Consider the following 19099-nt stretch of genomic DNA (forward strand, 5'->3'; position numbering starts at 1 on the left):
TGCACCTCTGGTGAGGAGGTGCCAGTGGGTGATCCCTGGGGCATGGAGATCTCCCAGCCCTTCTGCCTTCACCACCCAGCCTCACAAGCCCCAGCTGCGGAGGCAGAGGGTGCTGGAGAGGGCGGTAGCTAAGAAGCTGACAGCCTAGCCTGAGTCTGTCCACTGTGAAGCCTCCCTTTTCACTGGCCCTTATAGAGAGAGAACATTTTCCTCTGTCCATGCCAGCCTGGTCTCCAGGGCCCAGCCTGCCGGTGCATCCCATTCTGACAAGTCCAGTAGGGGTGTGGGGCAGAGCCTGGGATGCCAGCAATCATCCTGGACCCCATCAGTTTCCTCTGTTTCCCTATACCATAGAGGAAGATAAGCCAAACCCCTCCATATCACTCCTGAAATTAAGCAGCACTCTCTTACCCTGCAGGAAAGCAGTCCATGGCTATTTTCATGTTAATCTGAATTAAATCTGCAAATGGAAAGAGGGCCTCCAGTGAGAACAGATCAAACCCACATGGCAGGACTGTGAGGAAGAGCTAGGGCTCCGCGTGCTTGACTTGGTGGTATGCCCATGCTGGCCCTGCTGGACTGGGGAGGGAACAGGGCCATGATGCCTGACCTACCTTTGCTGAGGTCCCTGGAATTCTAGATGTCATGTCCAGTGGTGTCAGAAGTAAGAGAGGGAAAAGTTGAGAGATGTGTGAGCCAACGCCTGCTGAACCCTTTCTGCCTAACTCAGTCAGGATTCACAGGGCAGAAGCCAGCAGGGCGATTGCTTCCCCTCTTTTGCAAATTCAGGTTCCCTAGAACCCACATGGCCTGAGCTAACTTGGCCTGAAACCTCAAAGTGGGTTTCACTCTGGTTTACACTGTCTTGTTTCTAGAGGGCCCTTGTTGAAGTGGGATAGTCTGCTGGCTCTGGTGAGGAAGATCTAGAATGTGGGACACTAGATAGGGGTAGTGGGTTGTTGGGAAAATGAAGTCTTCAGGTACCTTCCCTGGCTGAGAGGGTTAGCAGATAAAATATAAAATGCCTACTTAAATTTGACTTTCATATAAACGATAGATTTTTGTTTGTATAAGTATATCCCATGCAATATTTGAGGCATATTTAGATGAAAAAATAATCATTATTTATCTGAAATGCAAATATAACTCGGCATTTGTATTTTTAGTTGCTGAGTCTGGCAACCTTACCCGCTGAAGGCCAGTAGCATCTTGTAAATAAGACTCAGGGAACTACAATCCTAGTGTTTCCCCCACCTAGTCAGCCTTTCAGGGAAAGGAACAGACAACCCCACCAGGAATTGCTTAATTACTGTACAAAAGCCACCGTTGCACAAACAAGTTTACAAATGGAACCCTGTCTTTATCAATGTCTGTTTAGTGAGGTCTTCCCTGCTTGAAGAAAAAGGCACATCCCAAGTCCCAGTCACGCCCGAGTTCCCTGCAGAGCCCAGTTAAAACCCCCGGTGTGGGGGCGCCTGGGTGGCTCAGTCATTAAGCGTCTGCCTTCAGCTCAGGTCATGATCCCAGGGTCCTGGGATCGAGCCCCGCATCGGGCTCCCTGCTCCGCGGGAAGCCTGCTTCTCCCTCTCCCAATCCCCCTGCTTGTGTTCCCTCTCTGGCTGTGTCTCCCTGTCAAATAAAGAAATAAAATCTTTAAAAAAAAAAAAAACCCGGTGTGCTGGGAGTCATGGCTTTCAGATTTAGTTCTGCTTCTTTTGGATACAACCTCTCTAAAGCTCAGTGACCTCATCTGTAAAATGGGATCAATGATCTCTTCTGTATTTTCCATTAGTTGTCAGGAACGAGCAAGAATTCTAGGAAAATATTTGGCGAACCATGAAGTATTTTATATCAAACACTATCCATAATTTGTGTTGCTCTCAAAATATGATTATTGAATTCCACTGAGCAGAAATGTCTCATTGGTCTCTCCTGCCCCTTCAGCCCCACCCTGCAAAGCAGGTGCCTCTCACCATGCTGTTGCCCTGTGCAGGCTGTGGGTAGGGGGCTGGCCTCCTATCAGACAGCGTGGCGGCCCACACAGACATTTACAGTCAAATCCCCCACCCCTTGTTTCTGCATTTGCCAGCAAATATTCCAGGCATTGCATTACCATTTTTCAGCCTGGAGTAGGATTTATTTGCTTGTTTTTATTTATTTATTTATATTTATAATTATTATTTTTTAATTTTTTATTTTATTTTTTTAAAAGATTTTATTTATTTTTTGACAGAGGAGAGACAGCGAGAGAGGGAACACAAGCAGGGGGAGTGGGAGAGGGAGAAGCAGGCTTCCCGCCGAGCAGGGAGCCCGATGTGGGGCTCGATCCCAGAACCCAGAGATCATGACCTGAGCCGAAGGCAGACGCTTAACTACTGAGTCACCCAGGTGACCCTATTTGCTTGTTTTTAAAGAAAATAAAGCCTGTAGGGCACAAAGCTCGTCAGGAGTGGGTATGATTTAAGCTAGTTGGTCTACCTAAAATATATATATAGTGTGGGGACGATGTGGAGGGAGGCAGGATCACCCAGAAGTTGTGGTGCTGGGGCATGATCACCCGTGGGGATGGGGAGGGACACAGCAGGGTTTTCAGGGAAGGAAGAGAAGGCTGGCTTCTGATGAGAAGCTGGCAAATCCTCTTGGCTTAGAACAAACAGCCCTGGATCTGGTGCCAGGACAATGGGTCCAAGCCTGGGCTCCACCTGGGTGTCATTCAGCACCGTGTCACTTCTGACTCTCAGTATCTGTACCTGCATAACTAGGGGATGGAATATTTTACCAAAGCTTCTTATCTCATTCATTTAAGAGCATGCATAAGTATCTATTGTATGCAAGGCACAAGTCCAGGCACTTGGGCTATATTAATCCCTAGTAAGGAGGTAAGAGTGCTCAGGACTCAACTCTGAATAGGGTGGTCAGGGGAGGCCCCATTGAAAAGGTGCCACTTTGTGATTTTCTTTTCATTCAACCTGGTATGGCAAGGTCCATGAGTGATGAATTGTTCACATACAAATAGACCAGGCCAAGAAAATTTTAACCTTTTCATAAGTGGAGATCAGGAACTTACAAATTTGAAAACTAGGTTTATGAATGATTATGCTTATGTTAATTTAATTATATCAGTCTGTTTAATAATGTCTTATTAATCCAATAGATGACTTCCTTAAAAAAATAATGAAAAATGGTGTATGAATTATTCCTGAAACAAAGTGTGCCCTGACCCTGGTCACCTTGACAATTCATAGATGAGGCCTTTTTGGTGGATATGTTACATCTACTCTTCTAGGCACATCGGTCTCCTGGCTTCTGGCACCCGGTCTTGCTGGTCTTTCACAGAGCTGGTCATTTTCCCTCATGTTTCTGTCTGAAGCAATGCAGAGAAAGAGATCCAGAGGATCCCCAGAGATCCAGGGGGTGGGAATTACTGGAGAGAGATTTCCCCTTAAGGAAGCATACAACAGCCTCTCCTTCCCAAGGTTTCTTCAAGGTCATAGAGGCCCCTTAGCTGTGGGAAGGGAGGGTTGCTCACACCTGCCTGCAGGCAGCAGTTGGAAAAAAGGATTTCTAGAAGCTCTTTGAGCAACATTGGAGCTAAGTTAGGCTATCCTACACAACCGTGGGATCCTGCTTCTTCATTCCCAGAACTGGTTAAAATATTCCCCCACTCCACCCATGAGATTTCCAAGCCCTGGGGGTGGGGGAGAAAGGGAAATGTCTTTGTTCAGGATAATCACTGCTGTGCTATGCAGCCTCTTCAGGTGAGGGCAGCTCAGAGCCTAGAACCCCAGCTTCATCTTTCCTGCAGGTCATTACTAGTAAGCTATGTCACACAGACAAGGCACAAAGATGCTAAGGGCTTGGACAAATTCCTTGGGAGTCTCTCTACCCACAGGGTCATAGGGAGTTGGTTCCTTTTAGAGCATGGCCTGATCTTTCCTATAAGTAAGCATTAGACTGTATCAGCCATTTCCATGTACTGCCCAAGAAGGAGAGAGCAGGAGCCTCTAAGACAGACCTGCTTGATGAAGCAGCATTTGGTGCCTGCTGCTAAGCCCAGAACTGATTCCTCTGAGCTGCAGAAGTTGTATCAGTGAGGAGCAAGTGGAAGAGAGGCCTTTTGGGATCCAGAACCAGCTGAATTAGGAGGACAGGGCTTGGGAGAAAAGATCTTAAGCCCAGCTCTGCCCCACTTGTCAATCAATGGTTGAGAATGGACCATCAGGAGTCAAGGCTATGAAGGACAGTGATGGTAGTGGTGGTGGTGATGAAGATGATGGTGCTGGAAGCAGCCTAGGTGTCTATCTGTAGATGAATGGATATAAAAGATTTGTGTGTGTGTGTGTGTTTGTGTAATGGAATATTACTCTGTCATAAAAAGAATGAGATCTTGCCATTTGCAACACCATTGATTAACCTAGAGGGTATTATGCTAAGTGAAATAAATCAGACAGAGAAAGACAAATACCATATGATTTCATTTATATATGGAATCTAAAAAAAACCAATCAAATAAATGAACAAACAAAAGCAGAAGCAGACCTATAAATACAGAGAACAAACTGACAGTTGCCAGAGGGGTGTGGGGAGCAGAGGGATAGACAAAATGGGTGAAGGGGCATGGGAGATACAGGCTTCCAGTGATGGAATAAATAAATAATGGGAATAAAAGGTACGACATAGGGAACTGTGATAATGTTGTATGGTGACATATGGTAGCTACACTCGTGGTGGCATAACATAACTGTATAGAGGTGTTCAATCACTGTGTTGTATACCTGAAACTAATGTAATATTGTGTGTCAACTATATTAGAAAACAAAACAAAAACAACAGTAGGTGTTGATGGTGGAGAGGATAACAAGGACACTGTTCCTTTATACTCAGTTCCTTGTCACATGGGTCTACCCAACACAATTTGCTTCATCAAAGCCAGCAAGGGAGAGAGTCAATAGAGAACATCAGCCAGCAAGATGAAAATTATAGTCTCCTACAACTTAATTGTGAAAGTGATACCACGGGGCGCCTGGGTGGCTTAGTCGTTAATTGTCTGCCTTCGGCTCAGGTCATGATCCCAGGGTCCTGGGATCGAGTCCCACATCCGGCTCCCTGCTCCGCGGGAAGCCTGTTTCTCCCTCTCCCACTCCCCCTGCTTGTGTTCCCTCTCTCGCTGTGTCTCTCTCTGTCAAATAAATAAATAAAATCTAAAAAAAAAAAAAAAAAAAAAAAGTGATACCACAACATTTTTACTACATTCTATGAGTTAGAAGCAAGTTACAGGTTGCTAGGCTAGCCCATATTCCAGGGGGAGAGATATTCACAAAGACATGAACACCAGGAACTGGAGATCATTGGGGGAGGGGGGCGGTTTAGAGTCTGCCCACTGCACTAACCCTCTAGCTAGATTCAGTTGCATGAGAGATCCCAGGTGAAATCGGCAAGGAAACAGCACAAACAACTTAAAGAATTGTGAGAAACAAAAATGTTATTGAAGCCACTGAATTTGGGGGTGGTTTTTTATACAATGAAAGCTAAATGAAGCCATTCAATTTCATATCAGAAATGGTGTCCTGCCTTAACAAAAACCTAAAACATGTGGCATTGACTTTGAGAAGCAAACAGAGACTATAAAAGTGGCTTCTGGAAAACTGCTGGTGGAGGCTGGAAATTCCTTTAGAAAGTTGGAGGGATAACAATGTTTCTTATGTGGTGGTGAAGTAATTGAAAAGACTTGCCTGTGGTAAATTGGTAGGTAGAAAATACACCTAATGAACTTGTAGATAGGGCTAAGGTGATTTCAGGCAGTATCTGGAATATATCAACTGGCTCTTCATTTCTAATTTGTGGAATAAAGTGAAGAAGGAACTGCTCAGTTTGCAAACAGACTTTAGAGGAAATATAAGGGAGCCAGGATTTTCTGGTGTGGAAAATAAAACTGTTTTTCTCATCTTCAGTTTCTTCAACCAGAAAAATTCCCTCTGAGTAAATTAAAACCTGGCTGGAAATTAAATACAGGGTACAACCACCAAAATGTGGCCTCAGGGTCAAGATCAAATTAAGGATATGGTAGGGAAATTCAAATGCAAACTCCTGACACTGCCCCTTTGGCGAAGATAGTAAATCAAAAGCAATACCACATTCCAAGTAAAATAGCAGGGAGCCCTCAAGGATTAAAGGTTGCAGTGAGGGTGATTTTCATCCTATTCTTGATTTTTTTTTTTTTTTTAAGATTTTATTTATTTATTTGAGAGAGAGAGACACAGCGAGAGAGGGAACACAAGCAGGGGGAGTGGGAGAGGGAGAAGCAGGCTTCCCGCGGAGCAGGGAGCCTGATGAGGGGCTCAATCCCAGGACCCTGGGACCATGACCTGAGCTGAAGGCAGACGCTTGAACGACTGAGCCACCCAGGTGCCCCCTATCCCTGATTTTTAATTCACCTGAGATTCACTGATTTTTTAATAGGATCCGGGATCTGTGGGGTTGGGCAGTGAACAACTGGCCATGGTAGATGAGAAAAGACTTCTGCAGTGGGTGGAAAATTATTCCCAAAGCTCCAGGTCCTAAAATCTCTGAAAACTCTTGAGTGCTAATTTACACTGCAAAGGGAGTTTGCAGAATAATTTAATGTGTGATTAAATTAAGGCCCTTGAGATGGAGAGATTGTCCTCGATTATCTAGGTGAGCCCTGAATGTAACTGTAAGTGTCCTAATAATAGGGAGGCAAAGGGGATCAGACTACAGAAGAAGGCAACAACTAAAGCCAGGTGCTATGCTTCAGGCTTTGAAAGTGTAAGAAGGGGTCATGAGCTCTGAGAAATACAGCTGTGGAGGCTGAAAAAGGAAGCATGGCCCCATTGTTACAATTTCAGCCCAGTGAAACTCATTATAAACTTTTGACCTCCAAAATTATAAGAGAATAAACGTGTGTTGTTTTTAGCAACAAAGTTTGCAGTAATTTGTTACAAGAGCCATAGGAAATTAAAACTACTACCAAAAATGTAACCAAATTGTGGCCCTATTGTCATAGCTAGAGCAGAAATCATATTACGAGAATAGATCAACCTAATCTCTGGCATCAGTAGCAACTATTGATCTGGTGAATGTATTCTATACAATCACCAAAAAATCACAAAAGTCTATCACAAAGAGCAATGAAAAGACATTTGCGTTCATTGGGAATGAACAGCAGCATACATTCACAGTTGTAGCAGAAGTTTGAGTGAAGTCTTTTGCTGTCACAGTCCAGTCCAGTTAGTTTGTTGACTTTGGTTGTTTTGACATTCCCTTGTCACTGTATCAATGACATGATGTTAATTGAACCTAAGGGAGTATGAAGTGGCAAGTATAATGGATACATCAGTGGGTGGGAGATAAACAATACATGGATTCCAGGTGATCTGAGAAATGCTGGGCAGTATTAACACCTGTAGCTCTTACCATTAAGAAAAATGCAGGGATGCTTGGGTGGCTCAGTCGGTTAGGTGTCGGCCTTCGGCTCAGGTCATGATCCCAGGGTCCTGGGATGGAGTCCTGCATTGGGTTCCCTGCTCAGTGGGGGGCCTGCTTCTCTCCCTCTATCCCTCCCCCTGCTTGTGCTTTCTCTCTCTCTCTGTCAAATAAATAAATAAATTTTTTTTCCAGATTTTATTTATTTATTTGACAGAGAGACACAGCGAGAGAGGGAACACAAGCAGGGGGAGTGGGAGAGGAGAAGCAGGCTTCCGGCCGAGCAGGGAGCCCGATGTAGGGCTCGATCCCAGGACCCCGGGATCATGACCTGAGCCGAAGGCAGATGCCCAACGACTGAGCCGCCCAGGCGCCCCTAAATAAATAAAATTTAAAAAAGAAAAGAAAAAAATGTGCAATAGTTAATAAGCCTCTTAACTTTGGAGGTAGCACATAACATACTTGGAAAATGCAATAATCCATTTATTGAATAACTCAGAAAGATGCCAGGTTTTTTTTTTTTTATACTTTTTTTTTTTTTTAAGATTTTATTTATTTGAGAGAGAGAATGAGAGAGAGCACATGAGAGGGCAGAGGATCAGAGGGAGAAGCAGACTCCCTGCCGAGCAGTGAGCCCGATGCGGGACCCGATCCCGGGACTCCAGGATCATGACCTGAGCCGAAGGCAGTCGCCTAACCAGCTGAGCCACCCAGGCACCCAGAAAGATGCCAGTTTTGAGTGTAACTCAGAGCAAAAGAGCATATTCAGGTTGCAATGCAATCAGTCCCATCAATGGGCCATGGAATGGGGTGTTAGAGGTATCCACAGTAAATAAAGACAGGATGTTGTATCTCAGGCAAGTCCTAGTAGATGAGTCTCAATGTGGACTCCTAAGGTTTTGCAGCAAGTCTATGCTGCCTTGTATTAGTCTCCCAGGGCTGCTGTAACAAGATACCCCAGGCAGGACAGCTTAAACAACAGAAATTTATTATCTCAGAGTTCTGGAGGCCAGAAGTCCAAGATCAAGGGGCCATCAGGGTTGGTTTCTTGGTGAGAGCTCTTTTCTTCGCTTGCAAACAGCCACCTTTTTGCTGTGTCCTCATATAGTTTCTCCTCTATGCATGTTTAGAAATAGGAAGAGAGAGAGAGAAAGAGAAAGAGAGAGAGAGATCTAGTGTCTCTTCCTCTTTTTATTAAGACATCAGTTCTATTAGATTAGGACCCCACCTATATGATCTCATTTAGCCTTAATTAACTGCTTAAAGTCCCTTTTTCCAAATGGAGTCACATTAGGAGTTAGGGCTGCAATATATGAATTCAAGGAGGTGGGGTGGGGAGGAATCAATTCTGTCCATAACACAAAAATATGCTGGTTTAGATGGTTATTAATCTGCAACAGAAAATTATTCACCATTTAAACAGCAGCTCCTGGCATACTACTAGACTCTAGTAGAGCCTGGATACTTGATCATAGTACATCAAATTGCTTCCCAACAGGATCTGAGCTTTGACTCCTGCAGCTGAATGTTGTCAGTTCATAAGGTGGGCAGGCACAACAAAATGTCATCATATGATGACAATGGTACATTTGGAATCAGGCCAAGTAGATCCAGAGAATACAAATAAATGAATATTTGGCCCAGACCCTCATATTTCCTATTTCTGTTACACAGATGAGTCTCCTTCATTCTATACCTATGGCCTATAAATTTTCATTTTGACTAGCTAAAAAAGGATGAAAAATCTTTGGTTCATCAGTGGATCAGCACAAGATGTTAGTACAAGCCAAAAATGGACAATTGCTATTCTGTAGTATGATTTCAGAGGAAACAAAGAGAAAGCCTTTCAGTGTCTAGAACTCTAAACAGTACACCTGGTTATTTACTTGTACTGGAGCGAGTTGTGCCCTGGGATAAGAATATTCAGGACTGGGGCGCCTGGGTGGCTCAGTCAGTTGGGCGACTGCCTTCGGCTCAGGTCGTGATCCCGGAGTCCCGGGATCAAGCCCCGCATCGGGCTCCCGGCTCAGCGGGGAACCTGCTCCTCCCTCTGACCCTCCCCCCCATGCTGTTTCTCTCTCTCTCTCTCAAATAAATAAATAAAATCTTTAAAAAAAAAAAAGAATACTCAAGATTTTTAGCTGTTGTTAATGGCTTAGATGGTTATTAATCCCTTAGATGTTTATTAGGAAATTTAGGTAGAGCTGGGGAATTGGAAGAAAGGAGGCAGAGGTCTCAGGAAGAAGCATAGTGATGGATTTATGGGAGTGGTCTCAAAGTGTGAGGATCTTTGCATCACACGCTAATGCCACTAGAGAGCACAGATTACAGAAGAGACACTGCTCAACTAGGTAGACCAGAGACTTGTCTTTAGCCATTCCAGTGCTTGTACAGTGGGCCCATGAATAAAATAGCCATGGGGCAGTGGTAGAGGTTATGCACAGTTCCAACAGCTTGGGCTGTTTCTCACCAGAACTGATCCAGCCACTGCCATTATTGAAAGTTTGACAAATCAGCAGCAGATACCAAGGCTGGACTCTAAATATGTACCATCCCTCAAGGACCCTGTGTCAGTAGGGTCTCTGGGAAACAGACAGCAAGACAGGAATAGAAATGCAATAGAATTATTGGGGCTAATGCCTGTGAAAGATAAAAGGAAGCGGAAACGGAGTAGACAGGAAGAGCCTGTTAACTGTGATGCAAATCTGACACTAGTGAAAGAAGAGGGAGAAGGAACACCGTGGGGGTAGGAAGGGGCTCAAACTGAGGTGAACGAGAAGTCTCCACTAGACCAGGGGGCACCTTTTGGGCAAAAACATGCTGGTCAGGAACTGTGAGCCTAAGAAATCTGTGCCCAAGCCTGAAACAAGAGGCAAAGTCCGAAGGCATCCATAGGTGGAGGTACTTGTCACTTAACCACAGGCCATCTGTGGAAGGGGTACCTGAGCTGGGCTCCCTCATGACTGTCAAGTTACCAACCAGCCCCAGGGTGACAGACTGATTGCATCAGGCACATCACACCATAGAGGGGGCAGTATTTCATGCTGGCTTATGACTGTTACAGATTCTTAGTAAGGATGTGCCTTCTCTGCCTGCAGTACCACAATGTCATTGTCAGGAGAATCTCACATAGCATTGCCTCCAACCAATGGACCAAATTTATACTGAAGGAGGTTCAATGTGGCAGAAAACCAAGGGCTCCAGTAAGTGTTACATTTGTTTCAGTTAGTACTGTTTCAGAAGACCTAATTGTTACATATGTGGGAATTTTGAGAGACCATTGTTAAAACATTGATGGATTGAAATTGGCCATAGTGGAAGTATTTACCTAACATAACTAAGGCAAACTACAAATTAGAGCTTTTTCTTACACACAAGCCAATTTACCAACACACCAGTGAATCCAGTGGTGCTAATATATTAAATTGCCCATAGCTATTGGCAGCCTCAGAGAATGCTGAAATGACGACTTCAAGGAGCAGCTAGGACACCAGATTGGGGATTGCCCTTTGGGTCTTAGGGGTGGTGTTTTTCAAGATGCAATACATATTTTGAACCAAAGACCATATGTGCTGCTGTGTCCACAATAGGTAGGGTGCATTTTTCTGGGAACCAAGGAGTGAAAACAAGAGATGACCCTTCTCGGGTGCCTGGGTGGCTCAGAAGGTTAAGCGTCTGCTTTTGGCTCAGGTCATGATCCCGGAGTCCTGGGATCGAGTCCAGTATCTGGCTCCACATCTCCCTCTGCCTCTGCTTGTCTCTCTCTCTCTCCCTGTCTCTCATGAATAAATAAATAAAATCTTAAAAAAAAAAAAAAAAAGAGATGACCCTTCTCCCTAACAATTCCACTTGGGGAATATTTGCTTTCTGTCCCCCAAGCTTCAGGCTCTGCTGGACTAGAAATCCTAGAAGGAAGATTTCTACCAGGGGACAAAGGATGCGTTCAACTAAATCTAAAGCTATAGCTGCTGCCTTGTCATTTGCTATTCCTTACACCAGTATACCTGTAGGCAAAGAAAGGAGTTACTAACCTGGTGAAGTAACTGGACCTGCTTATCACGAATGATAGAGTTGCTACTTCTCTCTCTATATAGATGATAGACAGATAGATGATAGATAGATGATAGATAGATAGGTAATGAAACTCAGGGAATTTACCTGGGTGGCAACTCTTGAGAGAGGGAACACAAGCAGGGGGAGTGGGAGAGGGAGAAGCAGGCTTCCCGCCAAGCAGGGAGCCTGATGCGGGGCTTGATCCCAGGACCCCGAGATCATGACCTGAGCCGAAGGCAGACACTCAACAACTGAGCCACCCAGGTGCCCTGTAAGTGGTGTGTTAACTGACAGAATGGGAGAAGACATTTGCAAATGACATATCAGATAAATGGCTAGTATCCAAAATCTATAAAGAACTTATCCAACTCAACGCCCAAAGAACAAATAATCCAATCAAGAAACGGCCAGAAGACATGAATAGACATTTCTGCAAAGAAGACATCCAAATGGCCAACAGACACATGAAAAAGTGCTCAACATCACTCGGCCTCAGGGAAATCCAAATCAAAACCTCAAAGAGATACCACCTCACACCAGTCAGAATGGCTAAAATTAACAAGTCAGGAAATGACAGATGTTGGCAAGGATGCGGAAAAAGGGGAACCTTCCTACACTGTTGGTGGGAATGCAAGCTGGTGCAGTCACTCTGGAAAACAGAATGGAGGTTCCTCAAAAAGTTGAAAATAGAGCTACCATATGATCCAGCAGTTGCACTACTGGGTATTTATCCCAAAGATACAAATGTAGTGATCCGAAGGGGCATGTGCACCCCAATATTTATAGCAGCAATGTCCACAATAGCCAAACTGTGGAAAGAGCCAAGATGTCCATAGACAGATGAATGGATAAAGAAGAGGTGGTATATATATACAATGGAATATTATACAGCCATCCAAAAAATAATGAAATCTTGCCATTTGCAACGACATAGATGGAACTAGAGGGTATTATGCTAAGCGAAATAAGTCAATCGGAGAAAGACAATTATCATATGATCTCACTGATATGAGGCAGTTGGGAAACAAGACAGAGGATGATAGGGAAAAGGAGGAAAAAATGAAACAAGATGAGACCAGAGAGGGAGACAAACCATAAGAGACTCTTAATCTCAGGAAACAAACTGAGGGTTGCTGGAGTGGAGGGGGGTGGGAGGGATGAGATGGCTGGGTGATGGACATTGGGGAGGGTATGTGCTATGGTGAGCACTGTGAATTGTGTAAGACTGATGAATCCCAGACCTGTACCTCTCAAACAAATAATACATTATATGTTAATAAAAAAATTTTCAAAAAAAAAGTGGTATAGAAAATCAAGAGTTTCATTTGTTGACATTACATTTAAGATTTCTATAAAACAACAAACCAAGGTTTCAATTGCCACCAAGATAGAAAGTTGGAGCTGCAACCTTGGGAAAAATTGTGACCTTGGGAAAATAGAAATGGCTGCAAGAAGTTGGATGTCACACTATAATTTTCTATTACGTTGAAATGTGGTCAGAGCAATGCTTGTCACTTCCCTCTGCCACAGGAACCAGCAGTGTGCCAGTCAGCTACTGCCCTATTAAGGAGGACACATGCAGCAGTGCCCCAAACCTCAATGGATGTGCTCCATGAGTGGGAAGTGTCTTTATTGTTATAAGCCATTAAGAATTTAGGATATTGTTACCACAGTAGAGACTGAATTATCCTGACTGGTACAAAGAAATCCTTCCTTAATGACAACAACAATGGTAAGAAGGAGATGAGGGACGTAATTTAAATAGTTTTGGGATCTGATGTTGAGGAAATAGATAATTTTACATGTAGTGGTACTTTAGAAGGAAAAATAGTATAAGCACTATTTCCTTTCCCCAAAAACAACTGCAAGAAAATGCTGTCTAGTACTGTTTCTCCAGGTAGCTTAACAAGAGTGTGACCTTTACCTGGATTGACATCCCAGAGTATATGCAATCAAATGTAAAAAATCCTTTATTGTGTCAACTCTCAATTGGTTGTGTAACACAGAATGCAGGTCACACACAAACCCCTGAATCATTGCACTGTAATTTCCTTATATACTGGGTGTTTTGCTGCTAGTTTACTGTCTGCTTTTGGCTTTGTTTCTGGTCACGTTAAAAAGTCTTCATTCCTGCTGACAGGCAGGTGGAGACAGGTAGGGAATGAAGGTCTCCATGCAGATTCTCTAGGCACATCCACTCACAACTAACTGAGAACTGGTTGCATTTCCCCAAGTACTTGAATGGGTGATTGCCTCGTGGGGGTGAGTACTTATAGCCACCCTCCCCATCAGAGTAATCTTGCTACAGCTGCTTGCTGAAGTTTAAAGTTCATTTATTGGAGACACAACCTTTTATTCCCAGGCTCGAGAAAAGGTTTCAATTGCAAATGTCCATTGGAGGGGGAGGAGGAATGTGTGTGGAGAAAGGAGGTAAATAAATCAGCCCTAACCAGGAAAACAACTCCCTTTATGCTTTTACAACAGGAGAAATTTAATGCAGCCAAGTGATTGCATAAGTGATGTAAACCCAAAGATTAGCAAGAGCAGAAAGTCACTGCTTCCCCTAGGCTGACTGAACTAAAGGAGGAGGCAGAGTTTGTGAAACCTAGGGACCAAGGTCACCCCTGTGAAAATCAAACCATAGGGCCACATTGCTGGGGCTGGAGCCACAGAGGAAACTAAGTGTTGCAGAGAGAAAGGGAAAGAAACACCCTGCTTCTCCAACCCTCCAATCTATACCATTGGCTAAACCAGTTGGAAGTTAAAATGGAAGTCTGGAGAAAGCAGCCTGCAGGAATCAGACCTCTTGTGATACAGAGCAGAACAGAGAAATGGCTCTTCCTATATCAGTCCTGCGTCTCTTTTAGCATCAATCCATATTTAAGATTACTTAAATAAATAAAAACTTAAAAAAAAAATGCCTTAGGAGGAGGCACCCAGCTGCCATGCCTTCTTTATGGCCAGGGTGAACCCAGGAAATGTGAAAATCCTGATCCCGCTGTGGGTCACAGGCCAGAGCCAACAGCTGGCAAGGGACACTTGGCCAGAGAAGCTGGGGGGGGGGGGGGGGGCGCTGCAGGATTTGAAGCCTGGGGAGGTGAGACACACAGATGGCTCTTCAGCTCTCCAAAGTCTAAAAGCACCAAGAGATACCCACCACACTGTCACTGCCACCACACTATAGCCTCAAAGCCTGCCTCTTCCTCACATGAAGAAGAGCTCTTTGCTTCTCCAGTCCTGATCTAGCCATGGGACTTGCAAATGTGGGGATTTCTTTGCGTCGTCCATCCTATCATCAGCTCTTCCTTCCTGTAATGGTTAATTTTAGATATCAACTTGACTGGTCCACAAGGTGCCCAGATATTTGGTTAAGCATTATTCTGGGTACATCTATGAAGGTGTTTCTGGATGAGATTAGCATTTGAATTGGTAGACTGAGTAAAACAGATTGCTGTCCCCACTGTGGGTGGACTTCATCCAATCCATTGAAGGGCTGTGTACAATAAAAGATTGAATAAGAAAGAATTCTGATTTTCTACATGACTATCTTCAAGGGGGTATATCAGTCTTCTGCCTTCAGTCTTGGACTCTGACTGGAACTTAGACCACCTGTTCCCCTGGTTTCTAGGCCTCTTCAAAATCAGACTGGAACTATACCATTGACTCTCCTGGGTCTCCAGCTGATCTTGGACTTCTCAGCCTTCATAATTATGTGAGCAAATTCCTTATAGTAATTTGTATACATAGGATGTATGTGTATGCGTATCCTATTGATATATATGTTCTATTGATTCTGTGCCTCTGGAGAGCTCAGACTAATACACACTCCCCAAGACAAAGGCCCCCGTCAGAAGGAGAACAGCAGCTGTACTCTCAAGGCCAGCAGCAGATTGAGGGTGCTAGTTTTCACCAAGACCCCAGCCTGTGATGAATCAGGCTTCAAATCTGAATGAGGGCTGCAGGTCCCAGAACTATAGGTGCATATCTTTTCAATCTCATAAGGGCTCAGGCCTTTTATGATTGGGGAATTAGTAAGAAAAAAAGTCCTTAGAAAACCACAGTCAGTTAACATTCATTTCCAGAGAAATGCCCCTCGACAGCTCTACTAGACACAAAACAGGGAGGGGATGCTTCCAGAGGAAGTGGGGGACTGAAGGCTGTCGTTTAAAGACCAAGATCAGCTGGGAGCAGTTTTAATGCTTCTGTTTATAATAAAGGAATGAAGTTCCGGAAAGTTGCTTCTCTGTGCAAAAAGATGAGTGGCTGTGAGCTTGGGGGGGTGACAGAGGGGAGTGCAAAATGGTTTATTGGTGTCACATAAAAATAACAAAGACCCTTGGTGGCCCTTATCTTGATTTTGCAAATCATGCAGCACGAATGGGGAATTCTTCCTGGGCCTTTATCATTTCTTTTTCTTTTCTTTTTTTGGGGAAAGTGGGGGGAGCAATGGGCAGGCAGGAGGAAATTTAATTCTCTGCGATCAACAGTAGGGAGGCTAGGGTTCTCCCACCAGAGCAAGCCTCACTCCTGGGGTCCTTCAGGACCTCTCAGGGCTCTCAATATGGAATTTTCTCCTTGTCCACCTCAAGGAGCTAGACGTTCATCTGGAAGGGTCATCCCATGGAAGAGGGCAAAGCTCTGCTCACTAGGGCTTTACATAAAGCAGACTGACCACTCTTCCACTACCATTTTCCTTGCACATGCATGGCGTTGAACATCACAGCACAAAGCTGTGTTCCTCCATAAGATCACACACCTGTGTCCCTGCCAGCAGGACCTGGGCAGCCAGCCATTCTGACAGCACCTTGCCTGATCAATCTTTCTGAGAGCTTCCCAGAAGGGGCCAGACAAAAGGCAAGCCCTGGGGACAAGGCCTGTTGTCCAGCAGCAGTCCCTGTCCCTAAGCACAGAGGTGTCTGTAGTGATAATGGGCTGTCCTGAACATGGGTGTGACTTCATGGCACTAAGACTGACTGTAAACCCAGGGGAATCCCATCACAGATCAGGTTCCTCAGGAAGCAGACTCTGAGATGGAGAAGAACAGCCAGGATGTTATTAGGAGAAATTGTAGGGATCAACATTTGCTGGAAGAGGGGAGAAAGGAGCAGGATTAGGCAGAGGGAAACACTGGGCTGGGATGCAGGACTGATGGAGGCCTCAGCCAGCCTTGCAGAGAGTGCTGTAGCTGTGTACCAGCAGAGATGCTCCTGGCGGGATGAGGGCTGGGGCTTCATACCCTCCACTGATCAGTCACTGGATGTGGGCTGTTCTGGGAAGGTATGTGACCTTGGGAAAGGCTGTTTTCCTCAAGATAACTCCCCTAGAAGGACAGCTAAGGCAATCCTACAGTTGCTTTCCAACCTTTCATTGCTGGTTTGCACATTGTAGGATCAGCCCACCTCCTCTTATCTCTAGCTCCTAGGATTCTATGAATGTTCTCTAGGGCTCCAGCAGTGTGTGTGTTCAGGAGTGCTCTGTAACAATGACCACACTCCACACTTGGGTTAAAACATATAAGATAAACCATATTCTATAGAAGTGGAATTTTGAGGAAAGAAGGGGGAGCAGAGATCACTAGCTGAGGAAAGCATGATGGAGGTTCTGAGAGTAAGCATTGTCCTGTGCAGGAGCTTTTTAATTTTTTTTTAAATTTTGCTTTACTTTTCGTGCACATGAGTGAGACGGATAAATTCCCCAATCTTCTAGTCAGCCTGGGTGAGACTCGTTTGTTCTCTGGACATTTTACTTTCTTTCTGGGCAGTGCTTGGTGGACAAACTTTATACTGGACACATGTCAGGTTGTCAATCCTGAGTACAGTTCATCCTCTCAAAACTTTGCCCCACCCACTGACTCTGCTGGGTTTGTGATCTCCAGGGTCGTGAGCACCAGCCTCACAGGCATGTGAGCTGGATCAGTCAATACCTCTGGTGCAGTCTGCACATGCCAGTGAGGGCTGAGTCTGTTGGGACTGGGACTTGCAGCAGAACAACTGTGCCTTAGAAAGGACCCAGTGTTGCCTCCACTTTGGGCCAGGAGCAGGCAGTAAGTAAGCAGAGGAATTCCTTCTGCAGGGAGAGGGCAATAAAGCTCAAGTTGGATGAAGAGAGCCCTCTGGCCTGGGAGTTAGGAAAGGCACAGTTGTTGACCTGGCCACTTCTCAGACAGGGGGCTGTGGAGCTGAGCACTCCAGGAGACTCGCCCTTTGCTGAGGCAGCAGAGTGGGCAACAGCTTCTCACCAGGAAAGCCCTGTTCCTTGGGCTGGCATTCCTCCCCTGCCAGTACCCCATTTCATGCTCAGAACCAGGATATCTCTTTCTGCAGAGCCAGGAAGCTCACTGCTGTTTTCATACTCAGCACCACAGCTACTGAATTACAACTCTTGTTCACCAGGGATGGGGGCAAGTATAGGGATGGGAGAGGCAGGGAAGGCCATCTGTCCTGTGGCCCTCACCAGCATTCCATTCTCCTGGTTTGTTGTGTTCAGGCCCCAGCCTAGCTGGAGAGCAACTTTTCTCCTCCCTGGCACCACTCCTTACAGAAGAGCCAAGGTCTGTGGGCCTGGCTGTTCCACCCCTGACTGCCCAGACGCTGGGCACCGAGCCCTAGTGGCCTGCTAGTCACAGGTACCTCTCTTCTGGGAGTGGGGAGTCATATTGATGAGAAGCCTTTACTCTGAATATTAGAGAAAAGGGGGCCAAAATCTCATAAGTGAGGAGTGAGTGCTATAAAACAAGGTCCCCAGGTAGGCCTCAGCAGAGAGGCAGGCCTGACTGAGAATCCCAGTGCAGATTAGCATAACCCCCACAGTGTTTCAGCAAGGCAGAGGATTTCTGAGTGGGAGCCTGGGGAAAGGGAGGCGGAAGGGTAGGAAATGGGGAGGATGGAGAAGATGGGGGGATGGGGAGGATGAGGAGTATGGAAAGGACAGGGAATGGGGGAAGGGAGAATGAGGAGGATGGTGAAGGTAGACAGCATGGTAAGGATGGGGAGGATGGGATGTAGGGAGGTTGGGAGAATGGGGGATGGGGCAGATGGGGAGGATGGGAAGGGTAAGGGTATGGGGAGAAAGGGGCAGATTGGAAGTATGGGGAATAGGGGGATGGGGAGGATGAAGGAATGGGGAACATGGGGTGAATGGGAAGGATGGGGAAGATGCCATGTACCCATCTTATAGCCCAGGTCTATGGATGCATGGATGGGTCCAGTTTACTAGGGCTGCATGACAAATTATCACAAACTGAGTGGCTTATAACAACCCAGCTCTGGAAATCAGAAGTCCAAAATCCACAGGTGTCAGCAGGGCCATGCCCCTTCAAAGACTCTAAGGGGTGAATCTCCTCTGCTTCTCCAGCTTCTGGTGGCCCTGGAGGTCCCTTGCCTGTGGAGCACCACTGCAAGCTCTGCCCTGTCTTTACGTCTGTTCCGTATGTGTCTCTTCTTATGAAAACACCAGTCACTGGATTTAGGACCCACCCTAATTCAGCAAGATATCATCTTAATTACATCTGCAGAGACCCTATTTCCAAGTAAGGTCACATTCTGAGGTTTGGGCAAACATGAGTTTGGGGGAACACTCTTCAACTCTACCAACATGGATGACA

Source organism: Mirounga angustirostris, unplaced genomic scaffold (assembly GCF_029215605.1).
Source record: "Mirounga angustirostris isolate CCGP_5_RB_7025 unplaced genomic scaffold, mMirAng1.0.hap1 SCAF_16, whole genome shotgun sequence".
Lineage (NCBI taxonomy): Eukaryota > Metazoa > Chordata > Mammalia > Carnivora > Phocidae > Mirounga > Mirounga angustirostris.